Here is a 22,614-nt window from a genome sequence, read left to right on the forward strand (position 1 = left end):
TCTCGAATGCTGTGCAAGGATTCAGTTTTTTTTTAGCGTTGACAACCCTATGCGGTAAATTGCCACAGTCAGTGGTGAGTACGCATATCTAGATAAGTTTTATATTCACCACCGACAGCAACGCCACCACGAAGTTGCCATTTGTGTTGCCATTTCAAATGACCGGTAAATTCCTTACACAGCTTTGAAACTGAGCTTGGATGTCTGTTCTCTGTGATTTGAATATCTTCATAAGAAGTTTCATAGCAGTAGTCTGTTAACAGATAATTCTTAGTCAGTTCAAATGATGTAAGCATTAACTGACCCCAGTTTATCGCACCACAAGATTACAATATATCACATAGAACAGACATCCAAGTCCAGCTCCGAAACTGTGTAAGGAATTTAACGGCCATTTGATATTGTCAACACAAGTGGCAATAGCGTGGCGCTGCAATCGGTTAATTTCCCATACTAATTTAATTCACTACTTGAAATGTTTCAATTCACCACTGACTATGGCCATATGGTGTTTGGTGGCGTTACACGGTCAGAAAATTCACTCATTTTCGAGCTAAAGTGGGACAACTCAAAATTGAGTAAATTTTTTTTCCAGCGATAGCGCTGGCCCAAGTGCGAAAATCTCATCAGTATAAGCCGTATAATATTCTTGATGATGCGAAGAATATTATACGGCTTAAACCAGTTGGATTTTAGCACTTGGGCCAGCGCTATAGCTGGAAATACAATTTACTCATTTTTTGAGCTGTCCCAGTTTAGCTCAGTTTTGTGTGAATCTTACTCATTTTAGAGTAACATTTTCTTAGCGTGTAGTGTTGTCATCGTGTATTGGTTTGCAACCTGACTCAAGTAAAGATTCAAATCCTTACACAACTTTCCGAATTAAATGTGTTCTTGTCTGGATGTCTGTTCTCTGTGAATATATAGTCACTGTAGAAATTCAGCATTCTTGTACAAGCATGGGAAACACTCATTCAATTATTGCATTTATCTTATTCATTCCAATGCGTTCTGAATTTACCTACCAAGCTTAGAGAACTTTCGTGGCTCCATAGTTTGAAGGTTTAGAGCGCCTGTCTATCAAATTGGGAGTTGTGGGTTCGGTTGTTACTGTGGAACAAGAATATCTTAATGTCTTTCCGCAAGCAGTAAAAGTTAAAGTTTCAAACATTCGTTATGATTACGATACAAATTTCTGTTCGGGCAACTGGTATTACCTACATCTAGTGTTTTCCTATCATGGGCCCCAGTTGATGTTACTTTCTGCTATAGTAATTTTCCACCACACTTGTTTTGCACCGGTCTGCCGGTATACTTGTCGAGTAGGTATTTAGTTCTGCAGGAACGGCACCCATACCAACGCCGGTGAAACGCACAATTATCTCCCCTTCCACACATTGCTTCCTAGTTGCCCTCAAAAAACGACGAGGTGAACTTGAAAAAGAGGAGTGTGATGGCATCTCCTTTTATGAGTTGCGTGTGCTCTATGAATTGTATTCCGTTTAGTGGTATTTCATGTCTACATGGCTAGATTGTTGAGACAGCTTCTGGTGGAGACCTAAATCAAATACATAATAGGGTATTGTACCATTTGGGCAGGTGTACCTATTTTGGGCACTTGCCGCTATAACTAGGCCAATTTCAAGCCGATTGATTTGAATTTTTGTACAGAGTTAGATACTGTACGTGCCTAACGCTATACAAAATTTCAAGTCAATCGGTTTGAAATTGACTTAGTTATAACGGCAAGTGCCCAAAATAGGAACACCTGCCCAAATGGTACAAGACCCTATGCCTTACTAATGTAAAAATATGATTTGTTGACTGTAATATGTTAGATTCTCTAAAGGGTGAGTCGTTAATTATTGTGCCACCCTACCTTCAACTGATTCGCAAATTGTCTACAGTTAACGGAATGAAACCAAATTTTTACAGTAGTTTAGTATATGTATGTATTTCAACTTTTTGGTATAGGTTCAAATTTAGGATGCGTTTTAGTGAAATTCACGACATTTTCAATTAACGCCCTCCATGTGGACATGTTCAGGCTCAACTTGAAACAAATAATTGAAGCTCTCTGGTTTGTTTATGTGCATCGTGGCTGGTTTTCACCCAGCTCCAAGCTTATGTTTCACTGACAACCGTTCCTGAAGCCTATTGACGAACATGAAGATGATCCGATAATGTATAATCATTAATTGTTCCAAGGCGCGATACCATGATTTTTGATTTTAGCATGTGATTGTACAACACCTTTTTTAGAACTGTCAACTGAATTTATTCTATATCGACCGGAATCTCACTGATAACTTTTCAATTCATTTTATGTAAACAACAGACTATAAGGAGAAACTGTGCAAAATTTGGTTGATTTTGGTGAAGTAGGAAAAATGTTACGTTAGTTTGAAAATGGCACAATAATTATCGACTCACCCTTTAACATACTCCCTATGTTCAGTTCTTTTTACCCATGATAGTATAAAAAACTAACTTCAGAAAAGTCATGCTAAGTGATTGCCGCCCACTATTACATTAAAGTACACCGGGGCAAGTTGAAACGGGTGGGGCAAGATGAAACGCGAAGTTTTGAAATAGATTTCAATAGGTTTTGGTAATTTTTCCTTCTCCATAAGATTGTTTGAATCAAAAACTATGTGTTATGGCATTCGAGCGGTTGTCCTTCATTGGATAACATCATGTTAACCCGCTGTTTCATCTTGCCCCACCCGTTTCAACTTGCCCGGTGTACCTTACCTCGACCTGTTACCAGATCGAATTTCTGGCGACTTAGAGTGTGAGCTGATTTACCTCAATTTCTGTCTCGGATTTAGGTGACGTCGGCGATGGAGCTCTGCCCAGACGATCCATTGATAAAATAAACTTGCACGTATTGTATACCGCAGGCATCAGATGAGGGCCTGCAACTGTTGAGGGTTTCTACTGATACACACCAGGTGTCAATGGCATACAGCAGCACAACACAACATCGATGAAACTCTCAAAAATTCCAATTGTTTGAAGGAGTGGTGTCTTCGGCAAAGTTGCTTATAGAATGATTGCAATTTACATTTTAATAGCATTTACATTTATAGCATCTAGTTTCCAGCGCTGACAGCCCGGTGGCGACATCATCGCTTGTATTCAATGCATCGTCTGTGCTACTCTCGGTTGTCAACTTTCTCAATTTCTCACCTCAAGCTCACGGAAGTATGGTTGTCAAGAACTGTCTAATCGTATGAAAAAATCGCGAAAAACATAAATTGTTAGAAAACGGGATCATTGTGTTTACTAATGATGGACCGGTTGTTTGATAAATCCACACATAGATGGCACTACTGAGCGTCAGGATACTGATCACCTAGAATGATGATAAATTCGGCAAGTTGTTGGTTAGGGTAAGGACTTACCGATGTTGCACCGTTCAATTCTGAACTTTACATATAGGTGGGGCTAGCGAGTATGTCTCTATCCTGACCACTTAGAAACTTGGTGTCTTCAGCAAAGAAGCTTATTGGGTCAAGTGTTTACTAATTATCGACCGCTCGTTTGAAAATTCCATACATAATTGGCGCTACTGAGCGCTAACATATCTCGGGATCCTTATCACCCATAAAGATAGTATATTTGGTAAATTGTTGGGTAGGTCAAGGACTTACCGATGCTGGACCATTCAATTCAGAACTTCTTATATCTCATTCTGATGTCTTAGAAAGATGGATTCTTCGGAAAAGTTGTTGTGTAGGCCATTTTCTTCCAGAAAATGGGCCGTTTAATTCGAAACTCCACATACAAATGGCGTTAGTACCCGAGCAGGAACGAATAACTGCCACATAACTGGAGCATACCAAAGTCAGGTATCATACCAAGACAAGGTATTGATCAGTTGTCCTGGTATTGAAAATAACTTATTTTGGTATTTTGTAGGTATTGATACAATACCTCAACGGGTTATTGGTTTGGTGTTGAGGACTACTTGAGGTATTACTCAATTATGGAAAAATCGCTATTTGTATGAAAAAATCGCTGATTATTATTTAGGTATTGCCATACCTGATGTCATTATTCACGCGTTATGCACAAAATACACACCAGTTATTATTCTAGGTATTTTACCTCTTATGCAGGGCTACTTAATACCTCATTCAGGTTGTAGGTATTCGGTTTTCCATACCTGAGTTAGTTATTTTTCAGCTATTTTCTCCTGCTTGGGTAGGCATTAGGCCGTCCCTTATTTTGCAAAAATTGGAAATGTTATAAGTTCGTTAGTGGAAAATGATCGTTTTAGTCTCAAGTCTTCTGGAAAAATCTCTGAAGAAACTTCTGGAGAGATGTGAATGACAAATAATTAATACAATCTAATGAAAAATGGAAACAAAAGTTCTAAGAGTTGAGAAATTAATTATTGCAGTCAATCATTTATGATAATGATCGTGAGATTTTTTTTATCTCAACTTTATGTGAACTTAATTTTGTTCGTGAACTGATCACCGGCGCGAAAAATGAAATTCGGCGGCGTGACAAACAGCGGCGTATGGCGCGCCGCCGATACCTTGGTCGGCGTCGGCGTGGGACAAATAGTGTCGGCGGCGGCAGCGTGGCGCGGCGGCGCACAGGTCTACCCTCAAGGGGCCTAAAGTTGTCAAAAATTGTATGGGACCAAAAAAACATGAAATTTTTTTCGACAAAAATATACGCTATACTACTAAAACCGGTGATTTTAAGACCCTGAAGGGCCAAAAATGTGCTTAGATTTGCGATATCTCTACTCGTTTTTGAGTTATTGAACAAAATAAGGTAAATTTCCTTCGGAATCTAAAAAAAATGGTCAAAAATGCTGATTTTTCAGTTGTTTTTTGTCAATATCTTGGAAACGAGTAAAGATATCGCAAATCTAAGCACATTTTTGGCCCTTTAGGGTCTTAAAATCACCGGTTTTAGTAGACTAGCGTATTTTTTTGTCGAAAAAAATGTCATGTTTTTTTTTGGTCCCATACAATTTTTGACAACTTTAGGCCCCTTGAGGCAGGGACCACTTAGCCTTGAGATACGGACTTCAAATTTTGACACGATCATTTTTTAGCTAAAACGATCATTTTCCACTAACGAACTTATAACATTTCTAAATTTTGCAAAATAAGGGACGGCCTAGTAGGCATCCTAATTTTCTATGTCGTATATCTCAGGATTCCAGTAAATGCTTTCAGGAATTCCTCTATAAATTTTTTACACATTACCTCGAAGTTTTCTTTAGATAGGGGAACTTACGTATTTCCGGCAGTTTTGTTCTCTTCGTCATGGGGGTTTTTTGAAACCTGTTCGTCTCAGAGTTGGCCTCAAATCCTTCCCAGCCAAGCTGAGTTATTTGCCCAAATTTCAGACCATTCTGCCTACAAAAACCCCCCATGACGAAGAGAACAAACCTGCCGATAATACCCTTCGTCACCCTATTTCTTCAGCAACGTATTCTATTGAAATTCTGTTTTATTTTAGAAATTTCTACAAAATTTCCCCAGGCAATTTTGAGATTTTTTCCGAAATCAAAATCAAGCATTCTTCAAATAATTCGTTCCGTCATAGTTTAAAAAATGTATTTAAGCAATTTTTTAGGAGTTTTTCCGGGGATTTCATCAAGAAATGCTATTGCATTTTTTATAGGAATCATTACGGGCACTATATTGAGAACTTCTAGGCAATATATTTATGGGCTTCTCCGGCTAATCCTTAAGGATTTTTTCGGATGTTTCTTTATGAATTCATTTGGCATTTTTTTCGAAACTTCTCCAAGTCTGATACTTTTTGCGCTGGCAACTATTTGCAAATTACAAAAACAAAACTTGTCCGGCAATATCTAAAGGAATTCCTCTGACATGCAATGCAGGAGTTTGAACGCCAAATATTAATATATTGTTTTGGCAATTGCATCACAATTCCTTCCAAAAATTTTATTTGGAACATCTGAAGTAATTTGTTCTGAAATTCACCGGAAATAATTTGTAAAAATATTTCGATGTCTTTTTGGAATTTTTAAGGGGCTTTTTTAATATTTATGCAATTTCCAGAGGAATTTGTGATTCAATTATTATTGCAGGGATTATTTAGTTGGTTATTTCAAGAATTCCTCAAATTCTATTACACATTTCCCCAGAATTTTCTTTATAAATTCCTTCAAAAGTTTCGTTAGTGAATCCCCCGGCATATCTATGGATTTTTTTTTTAATTTTTGGCTAATTATTTTAGAAATTGCTGTGAAAAAATCATGATTTCCGCTAATACTTTCCAGGGAAATCTCTTTAGCCTTCTTTATAGGAATATCCTCTCATGTTTTAAGAAACTCCTCCAAAACTGCAGAATTTCTCTGGTAGTATCTTAAAATTTATATTAAAGAATTTCCCTTAGGAATTCCTCTGACGTTTTTTTTTTTCAAGATTTATTTCACCCTTTGTTGTTTCACTTATGCTGCCGCAACCTCTCTAATGTCGAACATGGTTGTCATGCTGGGGTTCATCGCCGGGTCATCCCGAGCAGAAGGGCATACCTTACAAATACCATGCGAAGAGCAACATGTGTTCTAGTACCTAAAATTGTTATTGCAGCGTTATTGTACGAAATGTTATGAGAACATCACAATAACAGTTGGAGGTATTTGAGCAGAGTTTGGTATTGATGTAGTATTTGCTAGTTTAGCAGTGAAAATAACCGAAGAACAAGATTTGCTATTACATCATGAAGTCATCGAACATATGAAACATTTAATAACAAGAAATGTTATGAGTTTGTTATTCAATAACTTTGGAATAACAAATACAGCAATTGAAGTTTTAGGTATGTATTTATTATTGAAATAACAAGACTTGTTATTTTCTAGGTATTATTTATAATTTTGGTATTCGTTTTTGTTATTTTGCCACTTATTACCACCTAATGAAGGGCATATCAAGGTATGGTAGTATTTAAGATAAATACCTTGATATGTTATTCACTTGTTATTTTCTTCTGCTCGGGATATATGACTTCTCCGGCTTCAAAGGGTTAAGTAATTTGTTCTTTAACCCTCCGGGTTTGTTTTTATTTGTTTGTTTATTGTTTATTCGTCAACAGGTGAAATCCCCACCCCAATGGCAATGGTTTATCTTAAAAGTAACATAAAACTCTTCCAAAATTAAGCTTATTAGTTTCCCGAGACAAATTAAAATTTAAAAACATATTTCTGTAATTGTTTTGGGCATTCGTCTGTCATTTCTTCAGAATTTTTTTATTCTTTTTTATTTTGGTGAATTTTAACATTTTGCTAGTACTCCACATATCGCTGGCGATTCCTTAAGGAATTCCTTCAAAAGCTTCTTCATGAATGCCTTCTGAAAATTTGTTCAGAAACCTCTTTGACACTTTTCTCTTTAGGCAATTATTCCAGAAACTCCTCCAATAGTTTGTTTGCATTCCTCTCAAATTTTCTTAAAGAACTTCTTATTATTTAGAAATCCCTTAGGTCAATATACAGAAATCGATATGGAAATTTCACTAGCAATAAAATAAAACCTTGTCTGGTATTTTTTAAAGTCTATTGGTAATATCTTCATAAATACTTTTTAAAGTATTGGCAATACCTTCAAGATTTTCTCCGTAATTTCATTTATAATAGCTTAAGCAATTTTTTCCAAAGTTCACTCGGAATGATTTTTACATTTTTTTCTCAAATATTTTTAAATTTTCTCGATGATGTTTTTCTTTAGAAATTTCTTATGCAATTTAGAATTTTCTATATTTAAAACTTTTTTATAGAAAATATAGAGCTTTTCAAAACACCGGAAAAAGTCTGAGAAACTAGCCTAAATAATAAAAAAAAGTTAAAATTTCACAACAAATTTAAGAAAAAAAGTTTTGCAGAAACCGTTATTTAAATTTCTCAAAAAAAAAAAAAGCCGGAGGAATTTTTGAAAGAGATATTTTTTGAGTGTTGATGAGCACTTTCACATTTATTAATAGAGAGCTACCTCTGCCAATGACCATTTAGCATGCGTATATCGTGTGGCAGGCTCGAAGATATTCTATGCCCAAGAAAGTTAAGAAAATTTCCTTTACGAATAGTTCCTGCACCGAAGGGGAATCCGTCAGCCACAGCTGAATACCCGAGAGCTTATTGCATCGGTTATATGAGCTCTTATACTAATACTAAGGCATATTCATATTTCATCTGAGAGAATCATCAAAAAAAATATTCGGAAATACTGCTTCTTTTTCTTCTGTATGGCTCTTCGTTCTCACTGGAACTTGGCCTGCCGCTCTCCAACTTAGTGTTCTTTGACCACTTCCACAGTTATTAATTGAAGGGTTTTCTTTGCCTGCCATTGCATGAATTTGTATATTGTGAGGCAAGTACAATAATGGATACACTATGCCCAGGGAGTCGAGAAAATTTTCCCAACCGGAACGGGAATCGAACCCGCCGTCTCCGGATTGGCGATCCATAGCCTTAACCACTAGGCTAACTGGAGACCTTTTGAAAATACTAGGAATTCCTGAAAAAAAAACTGATAAAATGTCTAAATAAACTATCATAGTTCCGAAAGAATTTTCCCGATCGATCAATCAGACCAAGTAAAGCATATTAAAACGGATCAACATGTCTTTATTTGATCTATCTCACTCTTTATTGTCTACTTATTCCAGAAAATAATGATCCAGTTATCCTTTCCTCGTCGTATTTCATAGTCCAAGTTCATGAATTGCTCCGTGAATGTAATCCATTACTCACGCTCGACTTTCACCGCTCAGTAGATTCAAACATCTAAATATCATCCATAGAGAAACTGCTACTGCCGAGCAACCCCACCGTACCCAGTAGATAGGGGGAAAACTTCCGAAAACAAATTTGCAGCTTCTTTAGCTGCGCGTTGCCACAGTCGAAGTAGGTAGCTTGTAGAAATCCTGCTTCGGGGACGACTGGAAAATGATCCACTACCGTTTGTGTGGATGAAAACTTTTGAACTATCCGCCTCGTCTCACCATACCTTACCGAACCAGCAGTAGCACCCCCGATTCTCAAAATGTTGTTAATCAGCTTAGAGCGAAACACTACTGGTGCTGCCGCTGTTGCCGTTTCTACCACTCGGTTACGTATAGCATTACTTCTACTTAGCATTGTAAGGATATGTAAATATCTCATCCATCTACCTCCGATTCCTGGCACCACGCCTCTACGAGGCAAATAACGTAGTGGCGTCGGATCCAACCGTCGTCGTCTTCATCATCGTTCCGTGGAAATACGGGTCACTTTTGATTACTCGGTGTGATAACAGTAAGACCGGATAAGCGCACTACTTTCTACCACCACCGTCGACACACCTTGCCTGCACCCGTCCGCACCGATGAGTCTCTCTTTTGTTGCAACAAACTGTGAAAACTTTAGGCTGCTCAGCTCATGATGTTGGAAGACGCACGATAGGGAGTCGCGCCTTTAAGGGTAGTTGGACGGTTGTTCGTAAGATCTCGGAGTAATATCAATTTTATCTGCTTTGTGCGTACAATGTACTCGCATCTGCCAGTTCAATTAAAGTACCTCTTCCACCTTTCAATCGTACCATATCCGTTCGCCAAGAAGCTCCTGACCTTATTCCTGTTAATTTCGGTTCGTGGTATACATTTTTTTAGGGAATATAAAAATGAGCACGCATGACGAAACAACATCTGGCCTTACATTTTCTGGTAGGTACCTCACTGGTGTTTCTTACTTTCAGAGGATAAGGTAGCTCATAGGTTACTTGACTCAACTGTTTGGAAACGCAAGCTCGCAAGTGTGGAAAGCTGAGGTGAAGTTGCAGTTTGATATCAAGTATGAGTCAATTGATGGAAAGGGGAGAGTGGATGGGATGGAATGTTACTTCACGGGATTTTATCGCTGGATAATGGGATGAGGATGCTGAGTTGTTTATTTAAAGGATGCATTTTGTCAATTGTTCTTGTTTTTTGGTTGTTACAAAGATAAATGATCGCGTATGAGATAACGTTGTTGGTAATATGTAATTTATGTAAAGGTATAGCGAGTAGACAATAGGTGCTTTGTTTCATATGCATTATGCTTTCCTCGCCTTTGGCTTCAGATTCTTCACAACTCCAATGGTGTAAGGCATTCAGTTATGGTTATAGCATGGTTTCACAAACTGTGAGTTGCGACCCCCAGGGGGGTCGTCGGCCTTTATCCAGGGTGTCGCGAGGGACAGTCGAATATTTTCCTGCAGGAAATCAAATGAGAGAATTTCTATGGTGGGTCGTGAAAAGTACGTCTGCAGGCCAAAGGCGCGCACCTGAAAGTTTGGGAACCTATTGGTTACAGGGTAGTCATCGTCAAAACGAAGGGCTGTCGGCATCCCCGGACTGCACTCTCGAGATGCTGTAGAAGATCGCAGAAACATGGTTCCCACACACGACCATGGGCTTTCGTCCCCTATGGCCAAACAGGTCAAATCCAGGTTGTCCCGGTGAAAAACGAGGAACTCGTCCTACTGGTACAGTCGCTCAAAGTGAACAAGGCAGCGAGTCCAGGAAGCATTTTATCCGTAGCCATTCAGGCTGCCAAAGTGATTCAGACGGGAATAGCTATGCAGGTGTACCTGATACCTTGTTGGCTACCAGCACCTTGTTGGCTATAGCACCAACTTCGTCCAGCGCACTGCAGTCTGTCGTATTTTAAAAGTTTTATAATATTCGCATCTTTGTACACTTGGTACAACTTGTGATTCATGCATCTGCGTCACTCCACAATTTCTTGTTTCCAACCGAGAAGTGTCATCAGCACTTTGCAAAGGAATGCAAAGATAACTACACATCGTAGTTGCTACTCCATGATTGACCACAACAATCGAAGTTGCACAGAGAACCAATGGATGTGAAAGCTTGGGATTAGCTAACCATTCTCAATGTGCACAATTCGAGAGTTCAACATTTTTAGTCAATAACGGTACCGGCCACGTCCCTACGGTCATAGGGAAAAGGAAGGAACGTTAGTTCGACAACCGTTGCTACTAGAAACCGTGGAATCCACAGCATCCCCACAGTTGTCACTGGAAGGAGTATTTGTTAGTAGGGTAAGAAAGGGTAAGATGCGGATCTAGGAGCCACCTCTGGTAGGTGATATGATCCACTAGTTATATGAAAATACACGTCACGGTCTTAATCACGATTATGATTTATTTGGTCGCAGGGTAAGAAATCTAGCTTTGAACTAGTCAAATTGTAATCTTAATTTGAACCATTTCGAAATTCATTGAAATGACACACTTTTTGGGCAAATATTGTCCCAAAAAGGTTGGTAAATGGCTTTCCGTAATTAAAAGCATTGATTGAAGTGTTTTTTTTTCATTGAAAATAAGTAATTGAAATATCACTGTGATTTCACCCATTTCCCCCCAGAGGAAGCACATTTTCGGTGTACTCGTACAGCTTACGCAATGTATAACACGCAATAAGTTAATACGTTAATTTAAAGCAAAATCATTGTCGAATCGACCTACCGAATAATATTCCAAATTATTTGTCATAAAATTATCAAATTTACGAAATTATTACTTGGAGAATCTTATCTTGAATTGAACCATTTGAAATCTAGATTTGAACTAGTGAGAGAAGGCGAGCTTCTAGTGTTGGCCTGCAGACTGCGCTAATGGCTGCTTTGTTTACTCTTAAAGGATGGAAAATTCCAAATTTTGTTTCCGAATTTTTAAAGATTTTGAACATTCTGAGTTGAAATTCCACTACCTGATGAAAAATACTTATGAGAATTAGCAGATCCATGTAATTTTAGGTTGTTTAACATGAAATTGGATGTTGTGGGAATTGCTCGAGCTGCTGCCGCCAGTAGTTCAAATCTAGATTAAAATTGGTTCAAATTATCCGTTTATAACACTGATCCTCAGATGGTTTCTTCGGATCTTTTGAATACTCTCCCGACATACGACATACACTTTCCATGCCCGACATTTTCTGTAGCAGATGTCACTACCCGAGCAAAGGCGGATAACAAAGTGATATCACTTTGATAATAAACTGTGTTGTCGGTGTTATCATTTTGTTATTTTTGTTATCATCTTTTTCAATTGATGATAACCAGATGATAACAAATTTAGTTATCGATAATTTTGGTCTATCGCGATAACATAAAAATACTAAATGATAACAAAATATGTTATCTGTTTCCAAACGCACATTTCAAAGCTTTCCCAAAACTGAGAGTCTGATGAACCTCGAATCTAAAAATAGATTCCTCTTCCCACCTACAATGCGACTGCAGTACGAAAGCGTAGCCCTTTATTACTCTCACTCTCAATGAGTTCCGTTGGTATAGGGGCTATCGGCTGCGACCGACAATCACTCGATCAGGGTTCGAGACCCGCCTGGGGGCAATAGTCGAAAACATTGGTTGTAAGTTACAAGAAACTTTTTTCAATAGGTGACGATGTCGGTAAAGTAGATTTTTCCTATTTTGGTCGATAAAATAGCTCTAAATGATAACTAATTGATAACAAAACCCGTTATCAGTCACATGTATTTTTTCATGTTGATAACTAAACTAAATGAAATGTTGAACAAAATATTGTATAACACAATTAGTTATCAACTTGTACTCAATGATAACTTAACTTCTTATCATTTTGGTATTCGAGAAGTAAATATGAGTTATCATTTTTGTTATGTTGGCTCTTAATTCAACCTAAATGATAACAAACTCAATTATCAAACGAATGATAACCAGGTAACAGAACTTGTTATCATTTTCTTATCCGTCTTTGCTCGGGTAATGTATTGGAATCCGTTGACCCATCTAAAGGACCTGGATGTGACAAACTTTCTCCGGTATTTGTTCAACGATACGCTGCGGTGCTAGGACCACCTGTCTGTAGAATTTTCAATTTGTCGCTATCGGAAGCTGTGTTCCCGGATGCATGGAAAGTGGCTGCTATTACCCCTATCCAAAAAGCTATTTGAATTCTATGTTGTCTAGCCAAAGTTTGCGAAGCTTTGATTCACGACAAGATGTATTTTGCTGCTAAGCCAATGATCTCGCAGTCTTAGCATGGATTTGTTAAGAATCGATCTACAACCTCGACCCTTATGGTATATGCAAGTACGCTCAACTCCAGTCTAGAAAAACATTGTCAAGTGAACAGCATTTACGTGGATTTATCCAAGGTGTTCGATGAAGTACCACACGATTTGGCTTTAAGTAAACTTGAGCGATTGGGATTTCCTAATTGGCTTATCCAATGGTTACATTGGTACCTGAAAGACAGATGCGCCTACGTGAAACTGAGCTCATTCATGTCTTCTAGTCTCTTCGCAACGCCTTCTGGGGTGCCGCAAGGCAGCCACCTCGGACCCCTTATATTTATACTTTTCGTCAATGATTTGTGCCACCGGTTGAAATCTCTCCTGCTAATGTATGCCGACGACCTTAAAATATATCGTATCATCAACTCTCTGGTTGATTGCGCTGCTCTATAGCAAGCCATCGAAACCGTGGTTGACTGGTGCACCTCGAATGGAATGACGATGAACGCGACGTGTCACCGGTTAACCGTAGAGCGGCACAGGGTTGGCGACAGGGGTGCGCCGTTTTTCCGCGACCCATGCGGTGTCGGCGTCTAGAGAGCCGACGCGAGTAGGGTCGTCCTAAGATTCCCCGAAAGCGGCCAGAGAGCGGCCTATAGGGCCGGAAATCTTCTTGGGGTGTCCGGCTTCCGCGTCACAGATGGCGTGGGCGTCTAGAGATTCGAGGCGAGTAGGGCCGTCCTTAGGTTCTCCGAAGGCGACCGGAGAGCGGCCGATGAAGTGTCGGACGTTGGGTGCCAGTCGGAGGTGGCGGGCAATCGGTTGTGGTCCGGATTCTATCCGGAACGGAAGAACAAACAGCAGCGTGGCCAACAGGCCGTCGCGATTCGGCGAAATAGCGGCTTACGTGAGCTCGTAGTGTAGTTCTGCAGGGGGGGGGGGGGGTCCTGAAACGGTCCGGCGGCCGATAGTTTTTGGCCGTAGTGAAGAAATGTCCAGGGTTGGCTTTAATGCTGACTTGGAACGAGAGTATTTGCTACGATGGGACACCGTTACGGAATTACCGGTGGTGGCGGTTTGACGTGGGTTACCGCAGCTCGTCGCGATCTGTTCCCTAGCTAGCGGGTGTTGTAATCTATTCCGTCAACAGCACAAATCGAACCCCCTCCCCCACGAGGTTACTTCTTTACACGGATCGGAGGCCCCAAACGGGGCAACTCCGACCCTTAAACTTTGCACCTCGATCCTCGAGCACGGGTAGGGATTCACTGACTCGAACACCGTTCGTCACCTCACTCGCCGTCCCATTCTCCGATTTTCTCTCCGGTTTTTTCTCGATCTTAGTGTTTCCGGCCACATCGCCACCCGTTTCAGGCGGCTACAGAAACTCACCACTCTTCATTGCGCGTTGACGTACCGTGGTGCGCATTGGATCGACACGCACGACGCCCACTGTTCAAAGCGACCCGTTAGAGTAGCTATATAAATATTTCCCTACATTCCCCCACCATAAGCGCAAAGTTACCGTTCGGTAAAAACGTGCACCGCTGACTTTTGAATATGCAGCAAATGGCAGAATTCTGGACCGAGTAACGTCAATCAACGATTTAGGAGTGACATTGGACAGCAAAATAAACTTTGCGGAACAAATTACAAGGACCACTGCTAAAGCATTTGCCGTGTTGGGTTTCATACGTCGAAACGCATACGAATTCCGTGAAGTATGCTGTTCACTGGTTCGCAGCATCCTGGAATACGCCGTACAAATCTGGGCTCCGCATGACTAGAGATGGGCGAACCGTTCGCGAACGGTACAAAAAAACTAGTTCTTTGGAATGAATGAATGAACTGTCGTTCGTATGAAAAGAACGATAGTTCTCCGTTCTCTCAAAAACAAGAAAATTGAATGTTCCTCAGAACCGTTTATTAATATTTTTCAAAGATGATATTTGTTTTCTGAGAGAGTGAATGCTGTCAATGCTCTACCAAACCATCTCGCAAATTAATTCTCCGATCACAGCTCGGGCAGCTAGTCCGAGAACGGCAATTGAGAAATGATTTGATGTATGCTATGATGTATGTAATGTTCCTCTAATTTTGTAAATATCACGTAAAATAACTTTGTAACGACCCTAAGTCGTTATCACAGTACCATGGGGAAAGGGAAATAAAGTACATCTTTTTGTACAACTTGACGAGTGTATGTCTGTAACATTTTGGTAAGGTATCTTAGTACTAGTTCAACATTAGATTTACGAAAACAAAATAAAAGCTACTGAACGATAGAACGGTTCACGAGAACTAGTTCTTTTTAAAGAACTGTTCAATTGAGAACGATTCCCTTAAAATAACTGTTTTCCCCATCTCTATGCATCACGAGACACAGATTGCCAGAATTGAGAGAGTGCCACGCTCTTTGTCCGTTTCGCTCTTCTAGGATTGCCATGGAACGACCGACTGAGATTGCCGCCATATGAACATCGTTGTCAATTAATTCATCTTGAAACTCTGCGACGGCGACGTGTGGATCTTCGAATCAACTGTCCGGCCCTCTTGGAACAGGTAAACATTTCAGTTTCGGTACGACGTTTACGACATCGAACGCTGTTTTGGTTCGCTTTCCATCGCACTGAGTACGGTCAAAACCATCCTCTTGAAAGGTGTTTTAATCTGTTAAATGAGATCGATTTTACGTTGGACTTCAATCATAGTAGAAATAGTTTTAGAAATAGTATACGGCAATTAGATTAAGATTATTCGGTCTGTGCAGCATAGCTGAAGACGGTGCAATAAATAAATAAATTATGATTACGATGGTTCAAATTAAGATTAAAATTATTATTGACAAATAATTGAATCTTTCAATGAAATATGGTGCAAATGTAAGCTTTTTACCACTTCACGAAAAACTAATACCTGTGGCTTTCATATACCTGAGACTTCACCGTAGTAAATTATTTCCATGTGGGTGAAAAAATCAGTCAAAATTCCCGATGTTTCAGAAAGCCGCAATTTGGTTTAACTCATGATTACTTACCCTACGTCAATGGTCGTTTAAAATCAAACGCGTCAGCGCATTGATCGTTTATTTAACCTTCAAAAACGACCGACCCAAGAAAATTGTTGCGTGGTTCTGATCCCGGAGTTCATACTCGCGCTTCCATCGCCCTACCGAGAAAACTGACTGACCCACGAATACGATTCTGATCAGATGTATCTGCATTAAATAAAGCGCTGGATAAGGCGAGTTTTCGGAGATTTGTAAAACACAAAGATTGGATCTACTGCCCAAACGCAGGCCACCGGGTGACCCATCGGCACACACACTAAACTGTTTGCTGGATACAACCGGCGGATTATTCTGCCAAAGCTGACGGTCTATTTCGAGAAGTCAGATAGGCTCTCGGATAACTGGTTCGGATTCCGGGAAGCATGACGACGGTGAACAGGTCAGGTCAGCGATCGAATTGGCTAAATTTTGTTACCATTTCAAGTGACTGTTAAAACCCTTACACAGTTTTGGAACTGGACTTGGATGTCTGTTCTCTGAAGAAATAAGCCACAGACTTCAGCGCAACAAAAACCTACACTGCGGTGTCTCTTCTGTGACAAATGTGTTACTTGGGTTAACGCCATCTATATGTCAAATTCCGATTTGGGTCTTGCATTGCTTATGCCACAGTAATCAAACCGCTGAAAAGGAATGACACCCTTGGAGAAAAAAAATGAGTGAATCAGGTCGCTTGTCAAATACATAACTTATAGTTGCTTGGTAACTCACTCTATGCTGTCATTTTCCATTTCTAGGGTGGGCAAAATAGTTGAGATTTGTAGTGGAGCCAGCCGAACGAGTTCTAGACTCATGGCATTTCCATCCTCTGCTCTCATTATTTTTCGCTTTGTATGTAATAGTAATTGTAATTTAAACATGATTTAAAAAGAATAAGCACCAGTTACTCTTCGTCTCCACTCACCACAAAGTCCTGATTTACTTGTCATCAGCAGCAACAGCAGTCAGTAGTACGAAAAAAAAAATCTGAAACTTACATTTGTAGCTGCCACCGCACGATTGGCTATCTCGGTCACTGCCATCATCATCTTCGTAGTAGTCGTCGTCGTCTGTTAAAAACGCATCAAGACTCGTCGTCGCCACGTGCATCAAAATTACGTTATTATCATTTATTTCCACATTTTCCCAGACCATCTCCCACCCAGCTTTCCCCAGATTTTTTTTGTCTTGCGTGCAATTGCAAACCGCATCCGCATGTCTCAGTGTTGTTCTCGTCTACGTCCATCGTCCTCGTCGTCGTCGCCGTTGTCGTTCACAGCACGAAAGCGCGGGGGATGACGATAACTTGTGGTTTGCAAAGCGAAAAATGTTTTCCTCCATCTCTCGTCCTCCTTGTCGTGATGGGGAGTTCTGTGACGCCGCCGACGCGACGTCAAATGAAGAGGACAATCTCCTTGACTGACTTTTTCGCTTCGCTCGATGTTTGTTGCTGCTGCTGCCGCTTCTGTCTTTACTTGTGTGTTGTTAATCTTTTCATCGCATTTCGTCTGGTGCCAAAGAGACTTTCTTGGGTGAGTTTTTTTTTTAGAATGCCAGCGTTTCTCAAGTTGTAGTTTGCAACCCATGCTAAACAGTTTGCAGTGAACACCCAGAGAGTAACCTATCTAGACTCCAGAGTGAATAATCTGTGTAATCTCCTTCTATTCCTAAACAAGTAACTCCCTTGTGCTCATACTTTTTGCGATAGAGTCGCATAAGTGAACTAGATAGAGACTAGCCGCGGTCTGCAAAAGTTTCGGTATCCCTGCCGTTCCTTGGTGGTACACATCTTTCTCCCTGGGCCTTCTTTTGATTTACGAACGAAAGAGCTCTGGCGGGTTCGGTTGCATATCCTTGCCGCACTTCCTCACACGACGACGATTTATTTTATTACATGACAAATAAAGCGCAATCAAATAAAGCGCCTTTTCTCTGAGGAGTTGAGGAGGGTGAGTCTCCCAGCCAGCCCGCAGTAGCCTGCCGCTTCTTCCGGAACATTTGTAAGCAAGCAGCCAGCCAGCGACCAGCTTTGGGCAGGCGAAATTCTATGGCGGGATGCATTCGGGCGATGCAGCCCGAACGAAAAACTTTTTCCTTTCATGCCATGATATCTTTTGGCCTGGTTGTTTTCTTTTTCCTCTGTGTGGTTTCCACGTCGTTGGTCGTCAGTTCTGCTTTTCTAGCATTGCAACGAGAGGTGCAGCTGGAGGCCAAGAAGGCTAAAAGCTGTACTTCAATTGCTGGCCTTTGGGTTAACAGTCGCCTAAACTGATTTTCATGAGTTTTTAGAGGAGAGAAACGTTGCCTAGGCCTCAAGTACACAGGGTCAAATATGCTTCTGACAAGGAATGACATTCCAAATCAGTGGACCCAGGATGAAACCTTGCGGGGCTCCTACGGTTATGTGAAAGCACTTTCGACCCAACTCTGTTACAAAAACTAGTACTTAATTCTGGAAGTAACTTCCGAGAATCTTATACCCCCCAGACGCAGGACCGCATCGGCAATTGTCAGCCAATTGGCGCTATTGAACGCGTTCCTTACATCCAGAGTAACTACTGCACAGTAGCGAATCCTCATCTTCTTACGCTAGAGCGATATCTCAGTGGTTTTTGTAACCGGCAACATAGCGTCTACAGCCAACCCGCCCTTCCGGAAGCCGAACTGGTTACTCGAAATACCATTTGCATCCTCGGTGTGCCTCAACATTCTATTGAAGATGATCTTTTCGAGCACCTTCTCCGCCGTGTCGATCAAGCATATTGGTCTACATGCCGACGGGTCTCTGGGTGGTTTCCCCACCATTGGTAATAAAACCAGGCTGTAGCTCTTCCATACTTCTGGGAAAACTCCCTCGTCCAAGCTTTTCTGCATAGCAGATCTGAACATTTCGGGATCCTCTGCAATAGCTACTTTCAAAGCCAGGTTTGGTGCTCCGTCCGAACCTGAGGCCTTACCTACGCTAAGGGACTTTGTTATCCTCGCAAGTTCCACATCGGTGACCCTATCCTCATCACCAGTCCCAGTCCTCGGATGTCCTACGAAAGGGGGCAGAGTGATAGGGTCATAACGCGGAAAAAAACCCCTCGATGATCCCCTCCAACATCTCTGAAGATTGCTCTGTAGGAGCCATTACACCTCTCTCGTCTTGGCCTTTACGATGCTGTAGACATCATCCCACGGATTCGCATTGGCACTCTGACAGAGACCACCGAAGCAGGCCTTTTCGCTTGCCCTTATCTCGGTCTTCAGCGCAGCTTATGCTGCGGCGAACACCACCGGCCGATTGTTTTGCTCTTCCTCAGATCGTGCTCGCTTCATCCGCCGCCTAGCCCGTAGGCAAGTACGGCGCAGCTCGTCATCGCTTCAATTGAGTAGGTTTCGCTGACGGCGGAGTGCCTCCCAAAATACCCCTACTATGAAGTATGCGAGTGTGGCTTCACCTGCGAGGGCATGGCCTTGGCATAGTCGCTTCTTCCTCTACCCGGTGCCTGCTTTTGTTGTAATCGATACTGTAGCGAACCACCATGTAATCGCTGTGAATATAGCCATTGTCTACCCTCCAGTTCCATCTATTGGTAGGCCAAGAATACAAAAAGGAACGTCAATAACCGACTCCGCTCCGTTCCGACTAAAAGTACTCTTGGTACCGACATTAGCCTGGTCGACATCTAGTATGACCAATGTCTCTAGCAGGATCTGACCCCGCTGGTTTTTGAAACGGCTTCCCCTTTCCACGGCCGTCATACAGTCCAGCATACAGCTACATAAGAATATTACGTTTTCTTCAGCGAGCACTAAGCCCTTATGGGTAGTTGACATCAACTCCTGGATGGGGTATTTACCCATCCGCGACCTAATTGCCATTGCCGGCGGATACTCGGTATAGGTCAACTATCCGTATACCAATCCGAGACAGCCTGACAAAGCAGTTGCTGAGCTGCGTCACAGTGGTTCCGGTTCAACTGCGTTGCTTTCTTGAAGGTAGGGCACCTTGGATCACTCGTTGCATGCCTGTTGTTCACGGATTTCCCGGTACAGATCAGACAAATGGGTAGACTCTCCCTTCAACATAGATTCATCGGAGCTCGACTTATTACATTGCAGTTAGTTATGAATATAATTGCACTTCTATTTATTTCCCTACTTTTATTCTTCCTTATAAAACCATATAAAACAAAGAAAAGTATCATGATAGAAATTCCTTGCCAAACACCCAGCTAGATTTCATCCTGAAACAGTTGTAACTAACTATGAAGACACTTAAAGTGCCTCTTACTGTGACATATCTCCGCTCCCCAAAGAGAATGAAGCTGCCAAAAAGATGGCAACAAAGGATAACTCACAAGACCATTGTTTGGAAAATCGCTTTCAATCCCAGTGGCACCCACAGAAGTCGCACATGCAGCCAATTTTCTTCCACTTCACAAACAACTGCCTGAAATCCCCGTTTCCCAGTGTTTCCACTTCTTGAAGAAGCTTTACAACATCACAGCCTAGCACAAACATCGCTCCGTCTGCAAGAGTCAAGAACTTACCACAAATCCGTCATAAATCTGTCCAACAACACATCAGCAGCAGCTCTTCACTTTCTTCCTGCCACAACTCTCTGCGGCGCCCAACTGAACTGACTGTGTTTTGTTGCATCTCGCCGTCCCGCACCGGATAAGCATCACAAACCGTCATCTTGAACAGTGGCAGTGTGGGATATGGGGATTTTCCCGGTCGCACGCAGGGAAGGAGGGGAAGGCATTCGCCGAACCCATAATTGAATTACTTTTCCATTCTTCCCACACAATTCATCATAACGGCCTTGAGTTGGTTCGGATCCCGTCCCGATAAAGACAGGACACTACCACGAGGACGTCGACGGGAACGATGATAACAGTAGCCCATCGAGAATAAGGAAAACTTGGTATCCAATGTTCCACCGCCTTTGGGGTAAACTGAGCATTCTCACATTACTTTGGGAAATCGTTTGTGGTCGCGTCGTATTCAGCATGGTATTGCTGAATACCCGATGAAATACGGCTTACGCTTCCAGATTTTTCAAGGTTGAAATCAAACCTCAAAAGCCACCTTCCACCCCACTCTCCCTTACAAGAAGACGAAGTTGACGGCGGCGTTGGGCGAAAGTTGCAGCACGTGTCGGTGTCGGTGCCGTGCCTACCTCAAACAGCTCCTTCCCGGAAGCAACTAGAACAGTACTAGCTGCAATACCCCTATCGACCGTCCTGCAACAAAGCAACAACAGGTCGTTCTGGTGGCGCCCAACAAAATAAAGTGGAAAAAAAAATCGGAAGTCCAAATGGAAAGAAGCTAAGCCGGCAAGAGCATATAAATTGAATGAACGTTTACTAGCGCCAAGGATAATGGAGCCATTGCTGCTGCGCTGCTGCATTGGTTCACCGTTCCAGCGCGAGTCCGCACCGTCAGGGTCCGGCGCTGTTGGTTTCTTGGAAGATGTAGGTTAGGACGATGGAACAGCGAAAAAAAAATGCCGTGGTCTGGTCCGACGGCGTAAACTGCGTCTGACATTGTTGTCTTGACGTCGGTGGCGACGGCGTTGGTGATGGTGGTGGCGATGGGTGTTGCTGGAGTTGAAGTCCGTGTCGTCGCGAGACGTGATTGTCGTTGTCAACGGGCGGCGGACGTGTTGTTCTCGGGTGATGGAAAACAAGGTTACCCTCAAGCCATCTGGCAAACTCAATCTGTTGAGTTAGTTGACAAATCGGTTTTGTAAGGAAACTTTACATGGACAGTAGGAAGGTTTGATCGGAGTTGAGTATAGTGAACATAGATGTTCGTGAAGAAATCCAGTAACCCCCTCACTGGGACACAACCTGCTTCTCATCTTAGTGTTCTATGAGCACTGCCATAGTTATTAACTGAGATCTTAATCTATCAATGACCATTTTGCATGTGTAGTGCATATCGTGTGGCAGTCACGAAGATACTTTATACCCAAGGAAGTCAAAGAAATTTCCATTACGAAAAGTTCCTGGACCAACTGGGAATCTAACCCATCTCTCTCAACATGGTCACGATGGATGTCGTCCATGCCTTTACAGCTGTGGCTATATGGGCCTTTGCGCAATATTTCTATAATGTTGTTTTCAACCAACATTCTCGAAATTCTACTTCACCTGGCAGCAACCATAGTTTATTTCTCAACAAGTTTCCTTTGCGTTTACTTCTCATGCACATGATAAGCGACAGAGTTGTTTTTCTCGCACACCATTGACCGTTTCGTGAAGTTTCTGCATATCATTTTGTTTCTTACTGTTTTGAGCTTTAAACATAATATTTTCCTCATAATGCTTTTTCTTTCTCGGTTGATATCGTTCCCTTGCCCCATTCTCAAGACGATAAACATATTCGAGAAATTCGTCATAGTCATCGAATTTCAAACACGTAAGTCCACGCATTATTTGTTTTGCATCACGTTTCTCGGTGTGAATATCAATTATTATTGCAGTATCAACTGTGACAGTCTGCTACCAAATCTCAATGTTGAACAACGA

General features: G+C 41.5%; 1 protein-coding gene across 2 annotated transcripts in view; it reads left to right on the forward strand.

The window, feature by feature from the left end:
• The window catches only part of LOC109422828 (sex determination protein fruitless), an 883,045-nt gene that overhangs the window by 170,439 nt on the left and 689,992 nt on the right, over positions 1-22,614 (forward strand). The window lies entirely within an intron of this gene.

Source organism: Aedes albopictus, chromosome 1, assembly GCF_035046485.1.
Source record: "Aedes albopictus strain Foshan chromosome 1, AalbF5, whole genome shotgun sequence".
Classification (NCBI taxonomy): Eukaryota; Metazoa; Arthropoda; class Insecta; order Diptera; family Culicidae; genus Aedes; species Aedes albopictus.